At 34.3% G+C, this 21698-nt stretch overlaps 1 protein-coding gene across 7 annotated transcripts in view; it reads left to right on the top strand.

Annotated features, from left to right (window-relative positions):
• Dh31 (diuretic hormone class 2) overlaps positions 1–21698 on the top strand; it is an 81131-nt gene that overhangs the window by 47601 nt on the left and 11832 nt on the right. The window contains exon 1 of one of the 7 annotated variants that reach the window (XM_028323733.1): positions 21602–21610. The exons of the other annotated variants lie outside the window; for them this stretch is intronic. The gene's annotated coding sequence lies outside the window, so the exon portion shown is untranslated. Of the gene's footprint in view, positions 1–21601; positions 21611–21698 lie in introns of those variants that run through there. 7 annotated transcript variants of the gene reach the window in all.

Raw genomic sequence — 21698 nt, 5'->3', positions numbered from 1 at the left:
TGGCTCAATCCCGAAGTTTTACAGATGCCCTTCGAATCACGGTAGCATTTATTACTAGCTGTGCCCGCGGCTTTGCTTACATGTTTAGCTGTTCAGTAGTTTTTGCGTGAAAGAGTAATAAACATACATCTATAAATGCATACAAACTTTCGCATTTATAATATTACTCGTAGTAGGTAGGATTATTTTTTGGATATCTTTGATTATTTTTTACACTGTATGTCTCAATTCGGAACCGAATCCAGAACCTCCGAGTGGAGAGGAAATTAAGAGACCTTCTAGACTAAAAAGGGAAAAGAGCCTAAAAATAAAGTTCATCTACCATTCAGGTCTAATTTGCTGTGACTAATAAACAAGCAGCTGTACACTGACGTTGATCGATTTGAAGTTGTCTTTAAATTTTTCCTTTTCTTGGACGACCTTTGAGAACAAAGTACCTTAATAAATACTGCTTAAATTAAGATAGGCCACGACAATTTGTGGACTTTTGTTTGTATTTAACTTAAGTTGTTTTAGTTTTTAGTACCTACCTATCTAAATGATTTTTTTTGTCCAAGACAATTTGGAGTCTAAAAAAGAGCAGTTTATTTTAAAGTTTTTTATTTCTATCTATTTATCTGTATCTATTTTTGGTTTTGTTGTTGAACGAAATTTCGTTTGTCTTCTACAAAATATAGAGCAGTAATAATTAAGTGTACCACGAAATCAAATAACCACTATATCAAAATCACTGATCTCCAATACGATTTGACACTATGACAGTGACACGGACCCTTTTTCGAAATGCCATTATCTTTCAGTATTCACTTTGATAATATAATTAATTCAATTTCTGTAGTATGGAGATGAGAATTTATATACTAAAAGCTTATTTTTCAACTGCTTTGGAATGATATTATGAGGAGAATTTGAATGTCATATCTGAATAAAGTCAATATAACCTAGGTTTTTATTTTAGTCTTTTGCAAAGTTGATGAGAAGAAAATTTTTAATCAGTTTTAATTAGGTACTTATTTATATTCCATGAGACAGACGATGAAATGAGACAAAAATGAATTAACTTCACTTTCAAAACATAGGTCGCTCAAGAAAATATTAACGTTAAAATTCACTTTCTTCTTTATAAAAGCTGTTAGAAATAATTCAAAACAAATACAAACATTCGTGTTTCAGTGGAAAATTCAGACATTTTAGAATTTTCTACGAGTAGAACGATAACGACATTTCTAAAGACGCGATCTCAGCGATGTCAAATTGCACAGTTTAATCGGCAAATATTAATAAAGTCCGGGATGGTAATGATAATTGGGAGAATAATGAATTTCGTGGTTCTGCTTAAAAGCTTCGTTAACAATTGAGCTGGAGTGGCATTTTGGCATTTCAATTGCATTAATGACACGTACAGTCAGAATCGAAAATAGTGCAGAAGAATGTGAAACTTAATGTCAAAATTTTGCGACCGCTTTTTGATAGGATCAGATTACCAGATGTCACTAGTTCGATCCCAGCACAAAACAAACATTTGTGTTCGTTGACATATCTTCAAACTTCAAATGTAAGAACTTTTATATACCAACATTGGAGCAATAAAGAATTTGAATTTGAATCTTGTACTATCCATAGTACAAACGATGGTTAATTTCTTGCTAGATATCTATCTATCTTGTAACAAACATTTGCCTCCAAAAGAGGAAAATTGGAAACTTTCTAGAACGCTTAAACTCTTGTTTATTTAAGTAATGTGTAACATAACCTCACAACAAATATTTTGGTCCCTCTTTGTGCGCTTTAAAGTTTAATAAAGTAACTTCATGTTACAAACAAATGGAATTTCTGTGCTCTACTATTTTTCTATTATAAAACCACTAAATCAACCATGTGATGGGTGTTGTACCCGCAGTCTGACATAACCCACAGGATTTATTTGTATTTTGTACTGCAAGTCACATAATAACCGAGTAAAAAGTTTAAAATGGGATTAAAAATAATAATTAAAGTCCCAATTTACTTAAGCACTGAAATACTACGCCAAATTCGAAATTCTACGCAATATAAGCTGGGCATTTTAGTCAAAATAAAGTAATTAATTCCACGCAGAGCGCAAAATTTATAAGGATTACAGCACGTGCGACTAAATATAAGTCAAAAATCAGGTCAGATTAAAACCGGACAAAGTCCGGACGTGTCCGAAAATATATACGAATCCGGACGTGTGGTTAACCAACACAGAATCATCGCGGTATCAATGGGACTTTCAAGACTAACAACTTGAAGTTACAAATGTCGAATAATTTTCCGCCGCTCACAAAGTTCTCCACTTCGTTTGAACTTGAGGGATCTCAAATTATTATTATATTACGAATGTTCTTTGAAACTTTTGAAAAAATCCCTGAAAATTATTGTTCAAGCATTTCCCACGTGGAATTTATTCTTTTGCGACCGTAATGCATGTTTAATAGAAAGTTTAGAGTTTCAGGTGCAAGAGGATTTTCATTTGGAATCCATTACCGTCCTGTTAGAGGCCATTTTGTTTGGATTAGGTTTCATTTTGAATGCTTTTTCCGAGATTATTTCTATGCCATGACGAAATAATGGTGACTTATGGCTCTCTAGTTTTATTAAAGTTCGAGCCGGTTAGTATGGACCGGCTTGTAAAAAGGACAAACGTTAATTGAAGAGCCAATTAAGTAAGTCGACTGCAGAAGATTATTTTGAGTTATTCCTTAAAGTGCAATAAAAAGAGAAATATGTATACAAAAGATATGCTTAAAATTCATAAGTTTACAAAGGGATGCAAACTAGCAGACAAAAGACTGTTGCATTACTAGGTACTTTACAGAATCTTTGACACAGCACTGCTTTTTCTTACGTCACTTTATTCTTCTTCCGTCATCATATTTTTCTTACGTCACTTTCTTTTTGTGACAAATCACAAATAGGTTTTTCACAGATCTACTGACCGTTAACAACACATACTGGCCGAGGTGATAGGCTATTTATCTACAACTATCCTATAAATTGAAAGTCACCCGTGTGAAATCCAATCGTGGCCGCCATTGTGTTAATTCATTAAATTGATCAAACGGTCCGATTCATTTTTCGATTGGAAAAGACTTACTCTATACTGCGGTAAATCGAATTGTGATTTTATTGGACACTGTAGCTTATTAAACGTTGATGTGATGTTATGAATGATAGAGGAAATATTACAGTAACTACTCCAGTAGAGTAGAGGCTTCGACAGCTGACACAATAAACTGAAACAATATGAAAATTCATGGCAATTTTGAAGGTGTCTAGTTTTAAGTCAATTGATACAGTCGTAGTGATATAACAATAATTTGTTTGAATAGATTTAGAACGAAGGATCCCTTTTAAATCACAATATCAGCTATAGTTCACTAGAATCCAATTTTAGAATATTGATGCTTAGACATATTGTGAAAAGTTATACGTTACGGTATTATGCCCCCATTTCCCACATACATGTAGATGAAAGGTATTGTATGACCAAAACACAGGGAACATAGTGAGGGGGCACCCACGCATATCTCCACACGGCATGGAACGCCAACTATCTGTCTTTTGGCACGCTTCTGTTTCAAGTATACCTACATGTACATCCACTGAAAGTTCAGCTACAGTTCTATAACAAAGTACTTACAGCTATGGCGATAGAGGCTAAAATTGACGTCTGTTTTTAGGACAAATTTTGCCCAATTCTTGTTGACGGCTGTACCATTTCCCCATATTTGACACGCATAAAACCCGTATCGTGTATTCGTCGGAATTTTTAAGTGACTCGTAAATGCCTAATAATAGCGCCGTCTGATATCTGACCCATATTATTTAGCAAAAACAGGATTTCGCTTCAAGGGAAATGTGAGTACGTTTTTAGATCTGGCGTTGAAGTGTTATTAGCGTAAAAGGCAAAATTACGGCCCAATAAATTGTAATAATAAAAACTACAACCTTGAAATAAATGAATGAAATGCTAAAAAATACTGTGTACTTACTTAAGTCTAGTAGTAATGTCGAAATAGCAGAGTTTCATCATCATCATCCCAGCCATAGGAAGTTCACTGCTGAGCAGTTTACTTCGCCACTACCTCCCATACATAACTGAAGCAAATACAAAGAATATAAAATTGGGAGAATTCAGATTACTTTAAAAAAAATAATTACGCTCTCCCAAACAACTAATTAACACAACAGTATTAAATTAAAGTAAAAGGCCTTTTGATTCTTTTTGGGGCAAATTATTTAAAAAAATGCCAAAATGTTTACAATATTTTATGCATGGAGAGGAAAAAACAGAGAAAATTATTCTGCATTTTCTTAGGCTAACTTATACTTAGGAAGGAACTTGGCGGGTTATTATCCCTACTCTCCTAATAGCCGATAACTGAGTTTAGAAGTGGCCAGAATTTGCCAGAAATATTATTAACTCTTCGTTATGACCTCCTTTACTGTTACGAGACATTTAGGAGTAATATCATTACAAACTTTTGTACTAAGATGGCAAGGAGGAGAATAAGAGTTGGATTATCTCAACTTACGGTATTCGATTCGACTTCCAAACAGGACAGACTATTGAAGTTCCCAATGGTCCGTGAACCTCACTCGGCATGGGGCACACTGAAAACCAGCGCCGTGGCCTTCGTCACCGTGGGCTACGGCATATGCTGAGTGGGGTCCCGTTGCAGTGGGCATCTTGTTGGTGAATGGGTGGCACTGCTCAGTTTACTCTTGTTTTTATTTTTTCTTCTTCCATTATTATGTGCCACTGTCATGTCTATGTAATTGCCTGTATTTGTGTGATGTTCATTGTAATAAATGTATCTTTCTTTCTTTCTTTCTTTCTTTCTTTCTTTCTTTCTTTCAAATTAGTATGCACGGTAATACCTTCCGACTGATTTAATGAGTAACATAAATTACTAATGTTCACTTGCACTTCATTTACATAATACAGTATCTATTAACTACTTACTAATATTATAAAGCTGAAGAGTTTGTTTGTTTGAACGCGATAGTCTCAGGAACAACTGGTCCGATTTGAAAAAAATCTCTTTGTGTTTGATAGCCCAATAGGGGCGGAGCAGTAAAGAAAAAGAAAAATATTGCAAAAACGGGAAATATTATTCAGATTATCTTCACGCGTACGAAGTCGCAGGCACAGCACAGCTGCATGTTTAATAATTCTATCTGTCTCTCAAACTTCAACTTCACGATATAGTTATAGACTTACATCAATTATTATTACACATACTATTGTGTAATATCCAGACCATAACATAGTAAACTAATGGATTCTAGGCATTATCTGTCTACTCGGAAAGCGATCCCACATCCTTCGAAACCGAACTAAGCCCAAGTTAACTTGCCTGAAGTTATCTGATGTTATATTGGTCCAAAACTTTAACAATGTGATAATGATATGATTTAACCTTTGGAGACTGATAGCATAATGGGAAAGTTTGGAAGTACCTACATTGCATAATATGCTACCAAGTAATGTAGAATTTATTTGTATTTTTTTTTTTAGGTTTTTCATTACAAAGTAAATAATTTGTTTGTGGTCCCAAAATCATTAGCAAAAAAAATTGTTTTTCGTCGTCTATTGTCCATAACACAAACTCTACTTAGTTCCAACTTATTTTATTTCTTGTGCGAGTATAAATTTAAGCTTACTTCTATACGTGCGATCAAAAATATTCATCCTCTTTTATAAATAAAAAAAAACTGCCAGTTCCATTTCAATAGCAGAAAAAAATAAGAAAAATTAAAAATAAATTTGGGAACACCACCTGCATGATTCGTTATTCCTTTGCGTTAAAAGAAAAAACTTTTTAACAGCGCATAACTGCTTTGTAAAAAGTTAAGCTCTCAAAATAAAATGTTCGAAATGATCAAATGAAATGAAACATTGGTTGTTGTGTTTAGAAATTATTTTGACCGTTTGCTAAAATAAATATGAGATAAAATCAAATAAACATGATAAGTATGAACAAAATGGATTGCTTAATTTTTTATAATGTTTTTTGTAAGACTTAATCTAATAATATTATTTTTTAATACCGAATAGGTAAAACTTTTTCATTCGAGACACGCAGATGAAATTCTCCTACCGCGGAAAATGTTACAATTTAATATTTTATTAAAACGATTAGACGAGAACCGTCAGAGCATAAATAATTCATGGGCAGTTTCTTGGTTTTACTTATTAAATAAAGAATTAAACTTTTAACTTTACTTCGAGTTCAAATTACATTTGTGTAAGCACGTAGGTTGTTCATTCATGTTAAATTAATTTCGAGTTACGATTAAAGTAACTACTTTTATTGTTTTGTTGGTTTAAGAGACTTGGAGCGATTGAGTTGAGAGTTTTAGAATTCTTTCGGTTATGTTGGTTGATTAAAAATTTTAATTGTGTACACGTAAAACTGATTACAACTCTGTTTCATTTAAACAAGTCTTAAAGTTTGATTAATGTATAAGTAGTTTTAATTGTTATTTAAGAACTTGGGGTAGGTTTTCAGATTTGCTCGGATTATTAAGAAATACAATCTTTAAACTTACTGACGCTTGCTTAAGTGAAGCAGCAAAACGAACGCACAGTGTTGAATAGAGCTCTGTGATTGGTTCGTGTGTCACCCTGTCTGTACGCGCACTGTAAAACCTCATAATCATCATCATCATCATCATCATCACCATCATCATCATCATCATCACCATCATCATCATCATCTCAGCCATAGGACGTCCACAGCTGAATATAGGCCTCCCCCAATGCTTTCCATGTTGCCCGGTTGGTAGCGGCCTGCGTCCAGCGCCTTCCTGCTGCTACCTTTATGATGTCGTCGGTGCACCTTGTGGGTGGACGTCCCGGAAAACCTCATAGTAATGTTTGTAAAATCGGGCGTGAGCATATTGTGTAATATTGTACAGTATAAAATAATGTGCCAAGAGTATCTACGTCAAGACGTGAATTTCGTCGCATATCCCAAGGCGTATAAAATTGTCCTCGTGTGGTTGATTAAGTTAATAAACTCTCAAAATGAGTAATTTGTTTTAAGATTGAATCGTCTTTGACAGGATTGGTATCGTATCATGGCAAAGNACTTGAATAAAGAATGATTTATTATTATTATTATTATTATTATAAAGTTTTATATTTATACAAAAACATACTTGCTACCACTGTGTGGAGCGCAATGGTTATGTTACAATTAAAAATATTTAAGTTAATACATTTTATAATGCCACCTGGAGGGAAAGTACTCCTAATACTGTAGATAGAAAATTTTTAAGAAAACATTCCTTAATTTTTGAAAAGAAAGAGAACTGCATTCAAACATTTGCTACTAGGTGGACCGACGATCTGGTAAAGGTCGCCGGAAGAGCCTGGATGCGGGCAGCGCAGGACCGTGCATTGTGGAAAACCTTGGAGGAGGCCTTTGTCCAGCAGTGGACGTCGTTTGGCTGAAACGAACGAACATATCTAAAAGAACCCAATTACAACACTCAAGTGTTAAAGACAAGGACTAATAAAGCATCTTATAAACAAACAGGATACATACTTCGCTGAAAATCATGATTGTAGCCATTTTCCAAACAAAAGCAAACCTAAAGCCAAATGAACTAGATATGAAAGTCAATGTAGTAGCAAAAGTTATTTTACCAAACGTTTATCTCGCAAAAATGACAAGAACAAAACACTGTCGGAATCAAAAATTGAGCGTCTAACATCCATTTCCTGAGTGTCGATGCCGCATAAAGCTGGAACGCGATCCTCTAGTGAGGTGTCTTCTTTCACTCGTTAAATATCGAATACCTAACGTTTCACTACGATAGTATTCATAACACACGAGTAAAGCAGCTGTATCTAGAAATAGAAAATAGGTAAAATATCTATTCAGTTTAATCACACATTATCATAGTTTGAAACAAAGTCGCCTTCCACTGTCTGTCTCTATATACGCTTAGATCTTTAAAACTACGCAACGGATTTTGATCCGGTTTTTTAGGGTTCCGTAGTCCTAACAAGGAACCCTTCTTAAATAGATAGAGTGATTCAAGAGGAAAGTTGCTATGTATACTTAGCACCCGTGAGAAGCCGGGCGGATCACTAGTACCTAATATACTACAAAATTTGAAAAATAAATGTACAAAATGATACTGAAAAGGTATCCACTTAGCATGGTGTCGTAGCATCTCAATAATGCCATGATGATGGTTTTCTGTGGTGACATGTAATTCCGTCGAATTCAGTGATAAAATATCTCTATTTCGAGATAGGCAATTCTTAAAGTCAAATTCAAAACGTTTATTGCATGCCATATTATAATTTAATTCATTTTATAGTGATGTTATAAAATACAATAATTTCCATCAAAACGAAATTATTATAATGGCATTTTAAAAGTTTATAAAGTCGATAAAGGTTCTACTATCGCAAAGTAGTAGTGGAAGTAACTTCCTTATCTTGAAAAAGTGCATTAATAAAACTGATAAGAATCTGTACGAGACGCCGTTAGACCATCAAGTTAACTAACTTTAAGTTAACTAGCTCTGACATACGGGAACCAACTTCAACGTGATTCTTTCACCTCAGTCTTCAGTGTTTGCCTTGCAGAATACCAGGTTGATATTTCAACTCTAAATCGAATTGTCAAGGAGTTTCTATTTTACAAAACACTTTCTTTTCACTAACTCAAGTTTTTATTTCACTTACATACACTTTACTCTAAAGAGCTCATAGTTTTAAATTACATTGCTCATGTATTCAAGTCACTGAAGTCTCAAGTATTACTTTAAAACGAATCATTTTATTAAAGGGTCTATCCTTAAATTTTCACCATAGAGAATTAATAGAGGACATTACGAAAAGTTATGTCCTCATTCCCAAAATCTTTAGTTAGTCGATGAAAACCATTAATTTGTCTCGAAGCGTATTAGAATGTCTGTCCCGGAACATTAATATAGCAAATCTTTTAAAATAAGTACTAAAATATTTTAACAATTGGGGGAGATGTAGGTACGTTATGTAGACTAATTAAGTCTTCCAGCCGGGCTAGAAGCCTAAGATGCGCCCCATGATAAAACCATATCGATGATTTTAGACTACAATTAATGTAATGGGCAAGTACAAAATCAATAACATCGCGCACATTTAGACCTAAAAAGAATTAAATGATGATGTTAAAGTAACTTCGTCTTAACAGAAAAAAAAACTTTTTTGACTATGACTTTGAATCGAGTCAACTCATCCCAGGTCTACGACGAGCCAGAGACAATGTTCTTCAGATTGTATTGTGTCGTGCGTTCGATTTTATCACAATTGACGGCGACATTCTATCGATATGTTGGTAAACACCTCGAGATGTCAACTGAATAGTCTTCGATACTTTCATTTTAAAATAATACTTGACGTCTTTGTTGTTAGCGATGTCATTTGATTTTGATTTTAACGCGCTTTCTTTTTTTATACTTGAGATAGGTACTCTTTAGATATTTTCTTAAAGACAGTATTTTCGTGTTTCTCTGTAAAATATTTAAGTATTTGATGAGGCGAACTGATTACATTATTTTCTACTTTTTTTGTTCAGTGTCTTCATTGTAATTTTATTTTGCTTACAAATCTTATTTTAAACACTTTCTTTATGTCAGGTGATTTAAAAATAACGATGGACACGTCATCATTTCTTTTCAAACTAGAGGATCAATGGCTAGTATTGATGCTTCCATGTGACTTCATTAAGAACCAATTCTTACAATAAGAATTTTAACGACGTATTAATTACTAGCTTTCCGCCCGCGGCTTCGCCCGCGTGGAATTTTGTCTGTCACAGAAAAACTTTATCGCGCGCGTCCCTGTTTCAAAAACCGGGATAAAAACTATCCTATGTTCTTTCCCGGGACTCAAACTATCTCTATGCCAAATTTCATCAAAATCGGTTGCGAGGTTTAAGCGGGAAAGCGTAACAGACAGACAGACAGACAGACAGACAGACAGAGTTACTTTCGCATTTATAATATTATAGTTGGGATAGTGACAATGGCTCATTTTACGGATCTTATACTTAGCTACTTTAAGATCACTTTTTACAACATGACGCAATAAAAATTATTGACAATAAAAATAGTACTTTGCAGGAAAGGGTTTTTCCATTAAATCAATGAAAACATACGTAACCCAATCATTCTTCAAGGCTTAAAACCCTCGCAGCACTAAGGCTTACGAGACAACCAGCATGATGGATGAGACCAGTCAAATTTGAAGGCATCTGATTGATCCTTTATAAGTATTTATTTATAGCCCAAATTGTGTTCAAATTGTCTTTCGCAGATCTCTAGTTGGTAGTTGCGTACTCTTTGTCTTGTTATAAAAAGAAGATGCGTATTTTTGGGTAGATATACCGAGATTTAAAATGGGATAAATATTATGCCGCTTTTACATTATGCGTAAATTAGCCAAGTCAAGTTAATGTGAACACGCACTGTTCGGTTTGTGTTCAGATTGACTTTACTTGGCTAATTTCCGCATAATGTAATTTTACGCGCTTTCTTTTTACTATTTTTATATATTGGTATTATTTAGTTTATTGGTACTCATTACCTGGTACTTATTACCTGATAAAATGTAAAAATGTACGAACTTATTTAAGCAGCTAGGAAACTCTTTAATTAGCTTAGATTTAATGCTCATCAAACTAACATCAATATTGTAAAACAGCTGTTGAGTTTCTGAATAAATAAATAAATAAATGTAAAAGCGGCATTAGGAGTGAAATCCTCCGGTAAATGACCAAATAAAGGCTGAAGTCAAAATATATGCTGCAACTTTCATAGAACGGAAGAAATGTGAAGAAAACGGTTTCTCGAATAAAAATCATATCTCAGTAATTGTCACTACATTTTAGTAATCGGTGGACTGACGATCTCAAGATGCTCTATTTTTCTTTCTTTAGTTTATTTTTTACAGTAAAATGAACCATTTGCAATAATTCTTATACGTCCCACAAAACAAAGTCCTTTAGCAATTAAAACTAAAGAAATGCAAAGCACGTAGTTAATGCTGTTGACATCAAGAGACTCCTTGAGTTTTGTTTTTTAGCGTAGACACTAATTTATATAAAATTATACCCAGTAACCTCCTAATTAAGACTGAAGNCGTGCCTTCCCCCGTCCTGGGGGGCCTTTAGAGCCCGCCGTGTAGGCGGGCAATCTCCGGGAGGGACTGTGGTAGTGAAGGCTTTGTCCGGAATCCCACAGTTCCTTCCCACTTAAGGCGAATGACACCGGGGTCTTTTAGTGGGTATGCCTTGTCCTTCTGACTTGGTGAGCCCCACATAACCTACCCTGACCCCGTAGGGTAGGTACGCAATTCAATGCATTTTTCCCCGAAAAAAAAAAAGTACTCGTGCCTCCTCGTAAAGTTTATTCAAATCGTTATCTTTAAGAAATTTAAACATTTATTAAAAATATATTTTTTTTGTTTATAAAAAAAAACTATTTATCGTAATTTTGCTATTTGGACTTGTGTTCTTTGGAAAACAAGTGATTCAATTGTAGCTTCAGATTTTTATTGTTATTTATCCTTAAAGTGCACGTGACTTTATGACTTTTGTTATGATTATTAGTTAATATTAATTATGAAAGAAGATTTTATTTTTTGTTACTTTCCTTACCAAAATAAGTGGTACTAAATTCTAATATTGATTGTTGTGTAATAAAAGTAGGTATATTAGATTAAAAAACCTATGTTTTTATTAAATTTCGACCGATTTTAACACTTTTCATTAAAAGACTCGAGACCCGAGAAAACTCGAGACTTTGGCCTCGAGAATTCTCGAAACTCGAGAAAAAAAATAGGTCGAGAAATCAGAAACCCTACTTCCATGTGACGTCATTAAGAAACAATTCTTACAAAATAATTAAAGTGACAATGGCACATGTTACGGATCTTATACTTAGCTACTTTAAGATCACTTTTTACAACATTGACATTATTGACAGTAAAAATAATACTTTGCAGAGAAGGGATTTTCCATTTAATCTATAAAAAAAACACGTATCCCAATCATTCTTCGTCTGAACAAGGCTTAAAACCCTCGCAGCACTCAGGCTTACGAGACAACCAGCATGATGGATGAGACCAGTCAAATTTGAAGGCATCTGATTGAGCCTTTATAAGTATTTATTTATAGCCCAAATTGTGTTCAAATTGTCTTTCGCAGATCTCTAGTTGGTAGTTTCGTACTCTTTGTTTTGTTATAAAAAGAAGATGCGTATTTTTTGGGTAGATATATACCGAAATTTAAAATGGGATAAATATTATGCCGCTTTTATATTATGCGGAAATTAGCCAAGTCAAGTTAATGTGAACACGCACTGTTCGGTTTGTGTTCAGATTGACTTTACTTGGCTAATTTCCGCATAATGTAAAAGCGGAATTAGGAGTGAAATCCTCCGGTAAATGACCAAATAAAGGCTAAAGTCAAAATATTATGCTGTAACTTTCATAGAACGGAAGAAATGTGACGAAAACGTTCTCGTTTAAAAATCATATCTCACTAAATGTCAACATTTTAGTGATTGGTGGACTGACGATCTCAAGATGCTCCATTTTTCTTATTATAGTTTTTTTTTACAGTAAAATGAGTCATTTGCAAGAATTCTTATACGTCCTACAAAACAAAGTCCTTTAGCAATTAAAATTATAGAAATGCAAAGCACGTAGTTAATGCAGTTGACAAAAAGAGACTCTTTGAGTTTTGTTTTTTTAGCGCAGACACTAATTTATATAAAATTATACCCAGTAAGCTGCTAATTAAGACTCTGAAGAAACATAAAGATAAAGATAAAGATAAAGATATTTTTATTTATCAGACCATGTGTGAGACAATACAGAAATATATTTTTGGTGTTAGTAAATTTTGTTAGTATCAACATGTCTTACCGATATTCGGCGTGTAAAAATTATAATTACATAAGAAACGATTATTTTATGCCTAACGAACTAAAGTCTAAAGCAATCAGCATTTTGTTTTGTAAAACATAATTTTAATATGTTTATATTGTAAAGGTATGCAAGCACATAAATCGAAAATGCCAAAAAAGTACCAAAAAATATTACTTCCAGTTCATGTTCTGACAATTTGCAAACCCATAAAACTTTGGGTGCCATAAACAATGATATTAACGGATCCATAACGGGTTGAAATATTCCGGAATGGAATAAAACGTAACGTCCCGCGGGATGGCCGGCCGGTTTTAATATTTACGGTTAATATCTATATTATCATAAACCAGTTCGGGGGGTTCCCCGAATTAGGTTTGATTAAGGCCGCTTTCTGATTTGTCGGCGCACACTTCATTGAAATAGTTTTCAATTTTTTTTTCTTTTTTTAGTGTTCACTAGTGACGACGTTTGATGTATACTCACACTGAGCCCTCAGAAAGCGGCCCTAGACACCTGAGGGATATAATTTATTAAAGTAACTATTTGATAACGAATTATAAAATCAAATCTGCGTTGAATATAAAAAGCCTTTCCATTCTTGGCTGTTAGTAATGTGATATAAAACTTTATAGACACACATAAAGGCACCTACACTAAATTTTAACCAGAAAAAGTATGTGCCGAAAGGATACCTGCTCCGTTCTAATCGGAACGTTATCATAATGTGATGTCCCGACACTGGTTTTCAGTGGTAAACCCATAATGTAGAATGGAAAATAAAATTGCAACAAAGGACAAACCAACAATGACTATGTATTATTAACACAATTGTAGGGCTAGTATTTGGAAAAACAACCAATATAATAAAAACATAAAGCTTTAACAGCTATTCTGCGGAAAAAAGTGTTTTGTTTCTGCTATAAAATTTACCAAAACTGTCAGTTGCTGTTTTTCCAAAAATAACCCTTCAATTGACAACCTACAAAGAAAATAACAGACACACTTCGTACTCTTTTAGTACCTACATATTGTAGTCACAGGCACGCACTATGACGTCATGACGCCACCTTAAAAGCTGAAAGCTCTCGGAATCTGGAAGTTGAACAAGTAATTGACATTCCGTCGCATGTCATAGCTTTAACATAAGCTCTGTTTTAGTATTCGGTCGTCAGAATTAACCTAAAGCTTCGTTTTATGAACCTTTAAGCTGTGTTTACGTTTAGGTGAAAACTGTAAGGTATTTCAAGTTTTGGGCAAATAAAACCGGGCATTTGTTCCTTTACGATCCGTTTAAACCTTTCTTCATAAAGGTCAGGTCACGTTTGTTTGAAGCCAATGAATGATAATATGTGGGTTTAACTATTATTCAGCCTTTTGCTAGTCTTTTGCTTTGACCATAACTAGTGACCCGACCCGGCATTGCACGGGTGCCAAGTATACATACAAACCTTCCTCATGAATCACTCTATCTATTAAAAAAACCCGCATCAAAATCCGTTGCGTAGTTTTAAAGATCTAAGCATACATAGGGATAGAAAGCGGAAAGCGACTTTGTTTTATACTATGTACCTACTTAGTGATTATGCAAAATCAGTTAGGTACATTAATTATAAAAATTCAAAAGCCATAAAGAAAACTAAGTTATAAAAAGACCCTATTAAGTTACCAATCAATTGAACAGAAAATAGAACTAGCTACAGAAAGAAATAGAGTTACATTGATTAGACACTTCGTTAGCAAATAAAGTGAAACTGTTCGCACTGGGATTGCATTCTATCTGGCACAGATTTTTTCTTTTGTCCTTGTCGTTAGAGACATTTATGACAAAGTTAACCAACAGACGGTAAAATATAATTTTACCGTTGATTTTTTGGAAAACATTACTATTATTTAAAATAGTTTGCGGCAATAATACTCGTATGTAGTATGAAAATCATGGTCAGGCAATATTATTTTCGTTTTAGAGTATTTTAAACGCAAAGTATTTAAATACTTTTAATTTGAACGTGCTCGTAGAGACGATGGCCGTTGGGGCAGGAAAGTTCTCGAGTGGCGACCACGGGCTGGAAGACGTAGCGTGGGCAGGCCTCCTACTAGGTGGACCGACGAACTGGTTAAGGTCGCGGGAAGAGCCTGGATGCGGGCAGCGCAGGACCGTTCATTGTGGAAAATCTTGGGGAGGCCTTTGTCCAGCAGTGGACGTCATTTGGCTGAAACGAACGAATTTGAACGTGCATCGAGTGCCAGACTCATCCTGGTTCTGAGGCCAACAAATACAACTATTACAGGAATAGGTACAGTCTGCGTCAAATTGTTCATGACACTCAAAGTGGAAGAAAGTTGACAATACAACCTTATTCTAATTATTACAAAGACGTGTTGCGAACTTATTGGCTACGTTGGGTGTCACTAACTATTTGACGCTGACTGTACTGCCTATGTATTCGGGCCTACGTCAAATCTAGCAACATTTCGTCAGGCGAAACTGCATCTGTGGTTTTCTCCGCCACCGTGTGTGGCCAAACGACACCCCGATACTCAAGCCTAAATTATATGGTATGGAAACTGGATCTCTGTGCGTACTTGATTAAACATTTTTAAGAGTGCGTGTCAAACTTTGTGGCAAGCAAATGATGTGAATATTCTTTTAAAGCTATGGCAGAACATGAGTGCGTCGCCTTTGTAGTAACAAATAAGTCAATCTGTGCCTACCTTGAAGGTTTCTCCAAATTAATAGTACGCGTCTTTTTTTATGCAGAATAAGGCAGGTACATGACTCAATCACACCTGATGTTAAGTGAGATACAATCTAGGATGGCATGGTGCCTATTCACTCTCATCTACAAAAGCCCCGCCACGTTATAGTGTTAATAGAGTTGCAAGCCGATACTTATTGCTATTGGCAAGGCCTTTAGAAATGTTTGTTTTTTGAATCAAACCCACAAAGAATAGCTTCATAATTGAAACCACCGGTTATAAGGATTATGTAACAGTAGGTACTATGCTTAAGAAATCTTTTAGAATCCTTTTCACAGACCAAATACTAAAGTTGTAGATGAAACCTAGTATTAAGGCGACCTGAGGGCTAGTTTTAGTGAAATTATGTGTTACAGCGTAATAAAAGCTAATGGTTAGCTTCGAGACTCCTGGGAGGTGATACAGATAGCGCTCTTTGCACCCTAATCTTTAAATCTAAGTCGGAGTTCAATTTAGGTACCAATGTTTCGTTTTCTTCCTTCCTTATTAGATACATTCAACTCTGGATAATGACGTGAGATAGGTAAAGACACATTCCTAGATTACATATTTTTGTTGCAATGTCACCTAACACAACAGTGCAAAGCCTGATTTGCCATCGCCGGTACATTAACTAAACAAAATTATCAGGATCTTTAACCAGCTCACTAAGGTTCACTATTTAACTCAAAGGTGACTGACTGATATAGTGATCTATCAACGCACAGCCCAAAACACTGGACGGATCGGGCTGAAATTTGGCATGCAGGTAGATGTTATGACGTAGGCATCCGCTAAGAAATGATTTTACGAAACTCCACCCCTAAGGGGGTAAAACGGGATCCACGCGTATGAAGTCGCGGGCGGCCGCTAATGATCAATATGTAACATTAGTCCAAAAAAGAAATGGTATTTTAGATATTTTTCGCACAAACAGATCACTTTATTCAGAAATATCAAGCAGTAGTGATCAGAATGTCAGTATTGAGAAACAAAACTCTATTACAGTGCAGTAGGGTTAAAAACGAGAAATGAGTTAATGAATGTTGACTTCAAAGTGCCTTTGTTACAAAAGTACGATGTATCGCATCCAATTACATGTTTTACTGGCCTTTGTCGACGAGTTTAATTTTCAATATCTCTGGAAAAAGTAATATTTTACATTTTGCCATTTTGGTTCTAAACTTCTTTGGACATCAGGCATTTTATTAAAGAACATTTATTTTATATTATTTGGAAACAAAACAGATGTCATTATTTATATTGGGAGATTAAATGTGGGAGTGCAATATTTTGTGGAAAAAATGAATTCTTGTTCATTTCTGCGAGTATGTATTTAGAAAGTATTGTCAAAATACTTTTTAACAGATATATTTCTCCTTCCATCATTTGCTTTCTTTATTTATTATAGAATAAGGTTGTATAAAGTTCCACTTGATCTACAGAATATGAGCTTTAAATACAACACAACCGCGTATTACGTAACTAAAATATATCAGCCCTTAGGTGGCTGCTATCTTAAAGTACCCTTAGAGGTGCACTAATGGTTTTCGCGGTAACCCAATAAAGATCTTATATGATGTGGTAAGGCCGTTCTGCATGTCCCGTAAGATTTATAATGTATTTATAATTTATAACGTCTTTTACAAATGTTTTATATTTTAAAAACAGAGTAAGTTAGTGAGTTGGAGTTGTGGTTGGAGTATGTGGAAGGATTTATCGGTAGCACTATATGTAGTAGCTTTTGAATTAGTAGATACGTTCTAAGTAAATTTTCCGGATGGCTAAGACAATAGTGTAGTAGATAGTACTCTAGTCAATTGGCATACTTTTATCTCCCATACTACTCTCCCAAAGATATTGTACGGTAATGGGGAAAGCAAAACACTTATGACTATATTGAAACAGTTACTCGTACGTGTAACATAGGAATATTGTGGCTATAAGATCAATAGAATTGTTAGTATAAGAGCGTTCCCGCGACAAAGGTTTGCCACAAGCACGACAACGAAGCAATTTCCTATCCATCGACGATGCGGGAAAAACTGATATCTGTCTGTCTAGAGCTAAAAATAGTCTACAACTGATATGGAGGGAGAGTTGAACTCGTTAGACACACTTGATATCTTACATCTAGGCGATATAGCATACATTTTTTAAGTTTTAGTCATGATATTAATTTAAGATGCATGTAGGTAGTTCGTGACACCCAAAGTGGTCAAAAAGTTGACAGCACTGCCTTATTCCAGTTGACAATGTGTATTGAACTGTTTGGCTACTCTGGGTGTCACGAACTACGTAAAAGACGATGACTGTAGTTCGTTTATAAAGAAAATAGTTTTTAATAGTAATTTGTAGAGAAAATCTTTGTCTAGCAATGAACATCTTTCGGATGAAAAGAATCGAATTGAGTATTTTTATGACTTACAAATATTACGAAAGTTTATCTTTCAATTTGCTTTTTATAGTCCGTATTGTCCGTACCTTTTGTGTGAAAATACTGCAATTTTTTTCTATATTGATATTTACAGTCATTTTTCTCACACATCCAGTTAGTATCTTTACAGTATTGAAAACCAACAATATCCTGCAAAATACAGGCATGAAGATGCACCAAAGTACTGTATAGTGTATAGTGTGCAACTGTGCATTGCAAATCTATTGTCATTCCGACAACACTTTAGTTCTTTGAATACAACGCGTCTGTGTCAAAGTCATTCGTATCGAACAAACCTATCGAAAAAGCTTAAAAAGTTTTTATTAAATCTCCCAAAATAATTAAGTTCGCCTTTTGTACTGTAATTAATGCGGATATACTCGTAAATATCAATTGATAAAATAATTATAATTGGAGAAAATAATATGTGATAGCTCGCAAAATTGCTAAAATCAAGTGGCAGTGGCAAATAAAAACATTTACGCAGAAAATACGAAAATAAAGAGTGCCTTTAAGGCTATTTCGGTAAGCCTCCAGCTCTATCATAAGAACGTGAGAAGGTATTTTATGACACGATAATATCGCATTGCTATCTAAAATCACATTATTTTAAATAACTATGGTATAGACTATTAAATAGTCAATACCGGCAGGCAAATAGCAGCAAAAAAGTTGGTCAAAAATTCCAAATAATCTACACAACAATAGGTAACTCGTACTTATGTTAGTTATTATATTATTATTAACCTTTTGATAAACAAGCATCACGTCCAATTAGTCCTATAATACGAGTAATGTACTACCAATTATAATCCAACAGCGGGCAAGCACAAAGATAGTCTTAAAGCGCGACCATACGACAACACTGTCGTCCTTTGAGAAACTGTCTTTGACAAAGGTGGATTCCGCTGAATAACTACTGGGAAGTAGGGATACTGTTCCATTACGATTATTATATTAGCTCATTTATATGTAACAAAATCATCTCTACAAAAACAGGGAAGTGCGATGGCGATGCACACTGTTACAAAAGTGCCTGTTTACTTCGAAAAGAGGGATTTATTGTAACAATTGCCTACCTCACTTGTTACAATAATGAACTAAATGAACGTGGATCGGGCATTCTACAGAATACCTTTTGGCGACTTTAAAATTATTAAAACTTTATAATATTACTTTAGAACTGTTTAAAAACACATCATTTAGGTAGATGCTTTGATCACAATATAAAGTCTTGCCTGGCTACGAACAGTAAATAAATAATAGTTGTATACAGCCAGTCTTTGTTGTCTATTCAAATCGGTAATTCAGTATGAAAACCAGTGGGCGCTCAAACTAGCGGAAATGCCCAAATCTAGCCACAAAGTTGTTTAAACAAATCGCAATATTCACAATCCTCTACGAGCTACTCGTAGCTACGGTAACTTTGCACGGCTTTAGTACAAAGCCGCAAACGAAGCTACGGCTCAAATAAGCGACAGGAAAGACCTCCTAGGCTTAACGAGCCTGCGCTACGACACAGTGTAGTGCTACGAACTGTAGCGCGACTACAAAGTTGAGTTCTGAACTTTACACTGCTACGAATGCAAAACTTATCGTACTAAATTATTAATACTTTCAGTTATATTTATATGTAAGATTGACATACAAAAACTAAATAAAGATATCCGATACATCAGTAAACAAAATAATAAAAATATGACGTAAAATTATGTTATTTATTAATGAATGTATACGGAATAATTAACGTGTATCATGCAAATATGGTAATGCGATTTGCTCTGGGAATTTCGTCAGCTGGAAGATGAGTATAAAGTGTGCGTGAAATATTTTTATATCGATGCTTTTTGAGCTAATACTAAATAGGGTAAACCACCCAATTATTGGCACTTTAAGCAGCTACTTAACAAAACCGGTAAAATTTGCATGTAAAAATATGTTTTAACAAAGAAAAACATGTATATTTGTCTTTTAATCTTTGCAGAATATTATAAAGTACTTATCATTAATAAATTAGTATGTTTTAGGCGTAAAAACATGGAATTATCTAATGTGTTATTTGTCAAGCTTTCTGGGTCTGGGAATCAGTGTCATAATCCAGAAAGACAATTTATTTTATCTTTCCAGTTAACTGTGTACTAAGTTATGTTTAATTTTGAAAAACTCAAAACTCGCTTTTAAATGGCATTAAATGAAAATATAAGTAACTTGCACTTTTTGTCCATGAACAAGTTCATACGTATTGATAATAATGTGTTCATGAACATAGTTATTAAGTGTAATACAAGTGCAAAGTGCTAGTTTGGTGCAATTTATGCCCTCTTAATTGGTTTTGTGTTCCAACTAATTGGCATTAATTGTATGGCACTCTTAGTTTTGTTTTGACATTTTATACTTCCGTCATTTTGGCCTGTTTACACACAAAATAATGACTGAATTGAATTCATTTGCTATAAATTCAAACCGGGAACCTCTCTCAGAGATTTATCAACATTTTTAAGTATTACCCCAAAATTAACGAACTATCATTTTAGCCCTCAAAAGAGTATTTAAATACTCGTGGGATAAAGTTATTTTCATAGATAGAGTTCCAAAAATAATTCCATACCTATCTTGAAATGCGTGGGGGCCAACATCAATCGACAAAACAAAGTACCCGTAACAAAACTGAACCTTAGTTTATGTTATCATTTATGTCCATTATCTTATCTTATTATCTTTATTATTTTTCAAACGAAAATTTATTTTTGTATTTGTAAACATGTTACTTTCTACTATGAAAATACATTGACAAGAAGCACGATTCGGAAATATCAAATTCTATCCCAAAATTTCTTGCAATTCCCGAAATTCATACCTTACGTATTTTTGAATCTATACATAAAAGCGAAAGGTCACTGACTGACTGACTCATTCACTCATCGCGAAATCTCTGAAACTACAAGTGCTAGGAAAATTTAAAATGTAGGTGCTCACTAAGACAGGCTTTTGCAAAATTCAATCCCTAAGGGGGTAAAACGGGATCCACGCGTACGAAGTCGCGGGCGGCCGCTAGTTAGGTATCTTGGCTTTGAATGAAATCAATGTTTTTTGTAAAAACACTGCATTTGATTTCAGTATTATGTTAAGTAGAGCCCAAAATAAACTTTTAAAACGTGTATGGTAAAACATACAAAGTATTTCCTCAAGACAATTTTTTTAATATAGTATTTTTTTCCAATGGCTATGTAATAATATTTAATTCTAATAGAAACAAACAAATGTCTTTACATTTTATTTTTTATTTTCACAGTAAAAGCCGCGGGCTTACACTAGTTTGTTGTAATTAGCTAGCCTGCCATGTTTCACGGGAGTGTGTCAACATAGCGCTTGACTGACCATCTGTGATACGAATACTTATAAAGGTTTAACACAATATAGTTAATTAAATACACCATTTTGGGTTTTAGCGTGGTTGAGTTTGGTCGCATTGCGTAAGTAAAGAATTTATTTTTTCTTCTTCCTTTTATTGAAAATAGTTTTATAGTTCCCAAAAAGGAAAAAGGATTAGGCATATAAATT

This window comes from Ostrinia furnacalis, unplaced genomic scaffold, assembly GCF_004193835.3.
Source record: "Ostrinia furnacalis isolate ACB-3 unplaced genomic scaffold, ASM419383v2 OfSCF0682, whole genome shotgun sequence".
NCBI lineage: Eukaryota > Metazoa > Arthropoda > Insecta > Lepidoptera > Crambidae > Ostrinia > Ostrinia furnacalis.
Note: the sequence above shows the minus strand (reverse complement) of the source record. Positions and strands in the feature narration are given on the sequence as shown.